At 43.7% G+C, this 7,399-nt stretch overlaps 1 long non-coding RNA gene across 1 annotated transcript; it reads right to left on the minus strand.

Annotated features, from left to right (window-relative positions):
• Nucleotides 1–1,820: 1,820 nt before the first annotated feature.
• Nucleotides 1,821–5,631, minus strand: LOC130284276 (uncharacterized). The gene is made up of 6 exons (XR_008846967.1): nucleotides 5,545–5,631; nucleotides 5,382–5,435; nucleotides 5,199–5,274; nucleotides 5,022–5,096; nucleotides 4,645–4,790; nucleotides 1,821–2,611 (listed from the first exon to the last, which is right to left on the minus strand). It is a non-coding gene; the product is annotated as an uncharacterized LOC130284276 (long non-coding RNA).
• Nucleotides 5,632–7,399: the final 1,768 nt, after the last annotated feature.

Raw genomic sequence — 7,399 nt, forward strand, 5'->3', positions numbered from 1 at the left:
TAACTGTCGAGCAAACAGTTTTAGCAAGTGTCAGATGAAGGAGATCTCTGCCTCAGCGCCACTTATAAAGAAGACAGGTCGGGGCCCTCCACGTTTTATGACATGCTAAAAAGTTAGCATTTGTCCTTTTCTGTTGATTTAAGGCTAGGTTGACACTACCATTTGGAGCCGCCCCGTTGTAGTCCCATTAAAAAAGAACAGATCATAAAAAAAACTGATCATAATGGAAGGCGAATGTCCGCTATTTTAACGGATATTCCGCTAAATTAACAGACATATGTCATCCGTTACTGTCAGTTATACCATCCATTATTGGATGGTATATCCGTCCGGATATCCGTTATCCATTATTGGCCATTAAATGAACCCCCTAATACCTGTCTCTACCTGTTTAACCTTTTAAACTCTGCCTCCTCTGACCACAGGTAGGTATAAAAGGCTAGAACTAAGAGGTAATCTCTGTCTGTGTTGAAACATTGACCGCAAAGAACAACAAATCGCACTCTCTCTCTCTCAGACTTTATTGCCTACGCTTATTTTAATCACGTTGCCTGCTCACGTTCTATTTAGTTACAACGTCCAGCTGATCTGTGCCCAAAGGAGAAGGCAACAAGCGGAGATCTGTCATCGTCACTACTGGATTCACCCGATCACTTTGGCTCGCATGACATGTGGGGTGTATAGCACACTTTATGTCGAGCTACGTTAGCACCCTGCAAAGTTTTGTGATTACCTGAGGATGTCGGTGGCCAGATTTGATTATCTACTTATTCGAGTTTCTTCCCAAAACGAGCACCAGGACACCCATTTCCGTAGGAGCATTTCACCGGAAGAACGTCTCATTGTCACCCTGAAGTATGTAGCCATATTGCACTTTTTCATGTTTTCATGTTTTGCGTTAAATACCAAATAGGTGTTTTTTAATTACAGGTTTCTGTCCACCAGAGAAAGTTATTCCTCACTGCATTTTCAATTCCCCCTTGGAGAATCAACAATTTCAGCCATTGTTCTGGACACCTGCAAGGCCCTGTGGGAGTGTTTTCGTGAGGAGTTTTTCCACATCCTTCAGCGCAGCAATGGATTGCCATTGCGGACAAATTTTGGGAAGTCCCACAGTTCCCCAATTGTGTTGGTTCAATCGATGGAAAACACATCAGGATTCGGAAGCCACTAAACACCTTGTCAGACTTCTTCAGTTATAAGAAATACTTTTCCACCATCCTTATGGCCATTGTACAAATTTATTGCTGTGGACATAGAGTCATATGGAAGGACAAATGACTTTCGGGTGTTCAAGAACTCTGCCATGGGGAGGAGATCTATTCAGGTGAGATGGAGCTTCCTGCTGCTAGGCCCTTTCGTGGGACTGATGGACCTCCAATGCCTTTTGTTTTTGTTGCGGATGAGGCCTTCCACATGTGTGCCAACTTGCTGAAGCCGTACTCCTCCCGAGGCCTAAACCACCGCCAAAGAATGTACAACTACAGACTGACACGTGTCAGAAGTTTTCTAGAAAGGACCACACTTATTCCCGAAAATAACATATCAGGTATTTTTTTTTTCTGCTCCAGGTTGTATATGTTTTCTTTTAGGAAAGAGTGAGGGTCCCTTGTACCCCCCCCCCCCCAGTATGATTATTACAATGGGGGGTACAGGAAACCCTTCCTTCTCCCTGGAAGAAAACTTAATTTTAAATTGAAGAAAAATACAAACACACATTGTAAAGTAAAAAAAAAAATTTACTAGTAAAAATGTAATTTTTTATTTTTTCAAAACCAACTTGTAATTTTGGTTCAATACAAATAAGGCATATCTTTTCGTTATCAAAAGGTAAACTACCAGCTTCTCCATCCTATTGCTGGTCAAACTGGGGCTGGTCAATGGGGGTATAGGGTCTGGATGCGCTCCTTGGGGCGCCACATTTGTTTGGTCCCTCAATTCAGAAGACCACCAGCAAATACGGTATGGGTATCCAGGGAATAAGAATGAGAATATGAATAAGATTGTATGAAGGGTGTGCTGGGGGGTAGGAAGAGAAGAAGGTTGTTGGGTAGTGGGTGGTGTATTGGAATAACTATGTGATGTAGGGCCTGAGGTACATGGAGTGGACTGGGAGGTGGGGTGGTTAGGGGATTCCAGCTGGGTCAGTATTTGGACCATACTAACACCCATAGAATGGGAAGGGGCCTGTGATTTGTCCATATGCTGCTCATGTCTCAGAGAGTGGGTCAGGAAGTAGGTGTGGGGCTGTGGCTGGGAGTGGGCATAAATTTATGGGGGGCATAGGACTGGGGAGGGGAGCAGGAACAGTGATGGGCAAAATAATGGGAAGGGGACTGTGGTGGCAGGCAGTGGCGGATCTTCTGAAGCAGTTGTACCAAACCAATGCGGAATTTGCTTTGCCGATCAATTGACAGACTCTCCATCATGGGTGCTAGGCTCTGGAGAAACAGCATAAAGTCAGTAGGGGGGCCTGTAGATGGCACTGCCCCCTCCTGCTGTGACTGGCAAAACTCCTCTTAGCACCTGACCCACTAGGTGCTGTGGCCTCCTCGTTTAGGTTGCAGATAAAGTGATCCCTCAATGAATTCCACCTCACTTTTATTCTTTCCTGGAAGAAGAAGAAACAAAAATAATAATAATATCTTGCCTTAACCCCTTAAGAACCAATCAGCATATTTTAGCATATATAACGCTTGGCAATGCGTTATATATGTTAAAATCATTATCCTCACCATCCCCAGGGGACGTTTGTGCCCCCGGGCATGGTGAAGTATTAAGTTATAAAGTCCCACCTGCTGCCTGGCAAGTAGTCCTCTGGGTGGGGACTTCTACTTACCAGTTCCATTCACTGCGGCTGTGACCCTGCCCCGATGGCTTGAATGATGGCTTGCGTCACCACTCTGCTCCATCTGCTTAGGGAGCAGAGCAGTGATGCGAGCTGTCATTCAAGCAGTCGGGGTGGCATCCACATAGGGAATTTCCTTACTCAGAAGAATTGGTGTTACAATTTTGGGGGGGGGGGGGAGGGGGGATTTTCCTGTTACCCCTTGTGAAGACGAAAACATTTTGGAAAAAAAGAAAATGGCGGCAGCACACTTGGTCAACAAAATGGAGGCTTTTAGCGCATTTTTTTAAATCAAAACATGTCCCCCCATCCACCACGCGGAGGTGGCCTCATATCGGATGGGACCCTAACATTATTATTATTATTTTTTTAATAATTATTAAAACATTTTTTGCTGTGCAATTTGGGGGGAGTGGCTCCCTCTGTAGCCGTGCATCCCCTCCCCTATTTCACAGGAGGTGAAATAGTGAAATAGGGTTTTGGGTTGTTAGTGAATCAAGCATGTCACCCAGCCTGAGGTGAGTGAATGTTAGGCTCCCATCCGATATGAGGCCACCTCCACGTGGTGGATGGGGGGACATGTTTTGATCAAAAAGTTCGCTAAAAGCCTCCATTTTGTTGACCAAGTGTGCTGCTGCCATTTTTTTTTTTTTACATGTTTTGTACTTGCCACAGCAGTGTGCACCCGTGTATTGGGTGTGTTTTTTTTTTTTTTTTTTTTTGCGTTTATGTCAGAACCGCTGTAACTATCAGCCACCCCTGTGCAAATCATCAGTTTAGGCCTCAAATGTACATAGTGCGCTCTCAGTCGTGAGCCCTGTAGTGTGCCTGCAGAGCACTTTACACTAACATGCTGGTGTAGCCCCCAACTTTTTCTTTTTATAAGGGGTAAAAAGGAAAAAAATATATGTATATATTTGTATCGCAATTTCTCCCAGCATGCCCAAACGGCTGTCTGGGCATGCTGGGAGTTGTAGTTTTGCAAGATCTGGAGGACCACAGTTTAGAGACCACTGTACAGTAGTCTCCAAACTGTGGTCCTCCAGCTCTTTGCGGTCACTCCAAAACTGCCAAATTACTCCGCCACTGCACTCCACTGACGTCGCTCGCATGGATCGCTGCTGGCTCCGCTGCCTGGACACAGTAACCGCTGCCCCCAAGTTCCCCCACTCTGCCCGGACACCCATTGGTGGGCAGAGTGGAGGAACTGAACTTTAACAGCCCCCCCCTGCCCCCGATCTGCGGTTGGTCATTTGTTTGTGACCGATCAATTGCAGGGATAGGAGGGGTGGCCCAAAGGGTCAAGTCCGGGGAAAAAAGTGTGGGAACTCACCGAAGATCTCCACTCAAGAGCTGGTCCTTCAGGATTCCTTCTAATGGGAATAGTGTTCCCGCTGTGGAAAAAGTGCAGGAACTCCATTCTTATGCATTCCTGCAGGATTTGAGCCATGGGTGGCACCCCTGCCACCTCACTCCTATCCCTTCAGGGCGATCGGAGCTGTCTCGGACAGCAACGGATATCGCCGGTCTGAATTGACCGCCCCAGGCGTTTGCATGGGATGCCTGCTGAACGATTTCAGCAGGCATCCCATTCCATTCACTGCATGGTTACTGGCAGTGAACAGAAACGTATAGGGTGTACAGGTACGCCCTTGGTCCTTATGTCCAAGGACGCGAGGGCATACCTGTACGCCTTTAGTCCTAGATGGGTTAAAAAATATATATATATATTGTGATATTCCTTTTGAAGGGTTGTAAGCTCCTCCCATGTGTTGCAAATGTTTGCAAGCACATACTTCCATAGCCTTCTTGTTGCTGCTTGGTCAGCATGTTTGTGGTCTGTGGTGTCCCAGAGAGCATGCCGGGCATGTATGAGCTCAATTAAGAGCTTGTTATCAATGACGATCTCCTCCACTGCCACTGACCTGCCACCTCTGGAACCCTGCAATCAACAAAGGAAAAGATATATTTTTAGAACATATTTGGAGATTTTTTTTAAACCTGTGCCTTATTAAATTGTCCCAATTGCGGATAGCAAGCAATCAGTTCACATCCATGACTGTAAAACAAAAAAATAAAAATTATATATTTCCGGTTGCTATGAGCAACGGGTCAGCTTTTCGTAACCACAAGCTTTAAAAATTATCAGCAAAAGGCTATGAAATACACTCACCCGACCATGTCCCTTGCCACGGCCTCTTTTCCCCTTTTCAGGCTTGGCTAGTCCCCTGGGAGGTGGAAGCTGGGTCTGGTAGAAAGACAAAACAAAAAATAAAACAAAAAAAAATTTGTGATTCATGTATACCATGCTATTCAAGGTGCACATCTACATGCAGCATACACTTCATACCATATGGTCTCAAGAGGAAGGCTCTCAGGAGATTCCTGGCGCAATTCAGGCTGCTGCATTCGCCTTGGTTGGGTTTCTGTCGAAAAACTACAATATTGTAAACTCAATTTCAGTATCTTTATTAAAAAATAAAAAAAAAGAATATATATATATATATATATATATATATATATATATACTCACATTTTCTGACACAGATGACGATTTCTCCTCATCTGAATAATCACTCTCCACTGTCTTTGCAAGTATCCCGTGCTACACATATAAGTAATCCTATTGAACCATGCCATCCATAAAGTGAGAACAACAGACCCGCGTAGACAAAACATTAAATGATATAACATACTTAATCTGAGATTTCGTGTACCAGTAAGGCAGTATCCTCATACTTGCAGGTGTAAAAGAAGATTATTACTGCTGCACCCTGAGGCCTATCACAAAAGAAAATATACATGACCAGCAGGTAACAAAGACCAATAAGGGCAAATTTCCCAACAGGTACACGTTTGACAAGACAAACATACAACAAAAGGCCCAGAAGCTATATCCACACCAAAGAAGTTAACACTAAGACATATACAACTAAGACCACAATCAGACACATAGTAACAAACATGGAGATGCTAACCACATGAGGCTTGTGGACTGACGGTGCAATCTGCCTCGGAGAGAGAATCGTATGTAACACAGAAACAACATGAGGCTTGTGGATTGTCAAGCAATCTACCTCTAACAGGGGCGTATATAACATACGAAAACATAATTACGACAAGAGGCTCGTGGATTGATGATACAATCTGCCCCAAACAAGAACGTTTGTAATGTACAAAGGAATGACAACGATATAAGGCTCAAGGATTGACTGTCAGCCCCTCACAGGAGCGTGTGACGTACTAAAGGCATGTAAAGTGACGGCTTAAAGCTTACCTGGAACGCCGACATCAAACTGGCAGTAACAAGACGTGTGTAATGACCAGAAAGTAAACTATAAAGATGAGGCTTTACGGATTGACGACAGCAACCAGCCTCCAACCACACCGAACATATAGAGCTAAGAGGTAAAACAACCTGGTCATAGAATAATACCTGCTTGGGTATCCTAGGAATGTTGCCAACTATAATCACGTTAACCATACCTGATCTGCCTACAGGAACAACGTGACGCTATAACAGCCTAATATACCCGACCTAAGCACATGAAAACGTGAGTGTAATACTATGACCACAGCCTAAGATACTTGACTAGCGTACATAACGTGAGCATGACGTGACATAACTGAAACTAAAGAACAGGACAATAAACTATGAAACGTACACTGTAAGGAACTGTATGCGTATTACCCTGTAGGGAAAAGTATGTATGTCACACTGTAAGGAATTGTATGCATATTACCCTCTAGGGAAAAGTATGTATGTCACACTGTAAGGAATTGTATGCATATTACCCTGTAAGGAAAAGTATGTATGTCACACTGTAGGTAATCGCACGTATGTCCCACTGTAGCTTGCCTTATGTATCATATGTATGTCACACTGTAAGGAACTATATGCGTATTACCCTGTAGGGAAAAGTGTGTATGTCACACAGTAGGTAACTGGATGTATCGTATGTATGTCACGCAGTAGGTAACCGGATGTATCGTATGTATGTAACACTGAAGGTAACCTGATGTATGTCCCACTGTAGGGAGTTGTATGTATGTGACACTGTAGGGAACCATATGTATGTGACACTGTAGGGAAGCGTTAACGTTGAAGCATGGTATATCACTTGAAGTAACATACGCACAGTATAACATCAAGGCCCAGTATATGAGCTTATAGTAATGTAAGCCCTGAACAACATTAATGTTCAGCATAACAGCTAAATTAACCACTAATACACAGTATCTATATGAAACAATGACAAACACAAATTATCAGCAATAGAAACATAGGCCCATATGTCAGCTAAAATTATGTTAAAATGCCCAGTATATTCTGCTACAGTAACATAAGCCCCGGGTAGCATATAGTTACTAGTTACGTAACGCAATTATCAGCTATAGTAACATAAGCACCATATGACTGCTATAGGAATGCACCATATGACAGCTATGGAAACGTAAACACAGTATTGGCTGTATTAACACCAAGCCTAGTATATCAACTATACCAAAACAGGCACAGTACATCTGCTATAGTATCAACACCTGGTACTG

The sequence above is a fragment of the Hyla sarda genome, chromosome 1 (genome assembly GCF_029499605.1).
Source record: "Hyla sarda isolate aHylSar1 chromosome 1, aHylSar1.hap1, whole genome shotgun sequence".
Taxonomy (NCBI): domain Eukaryota; kingdom Metazoa; phylum Chordata; class Amphibia; order Anura; family Hylidae; genus Hyla; species Hyla sarda.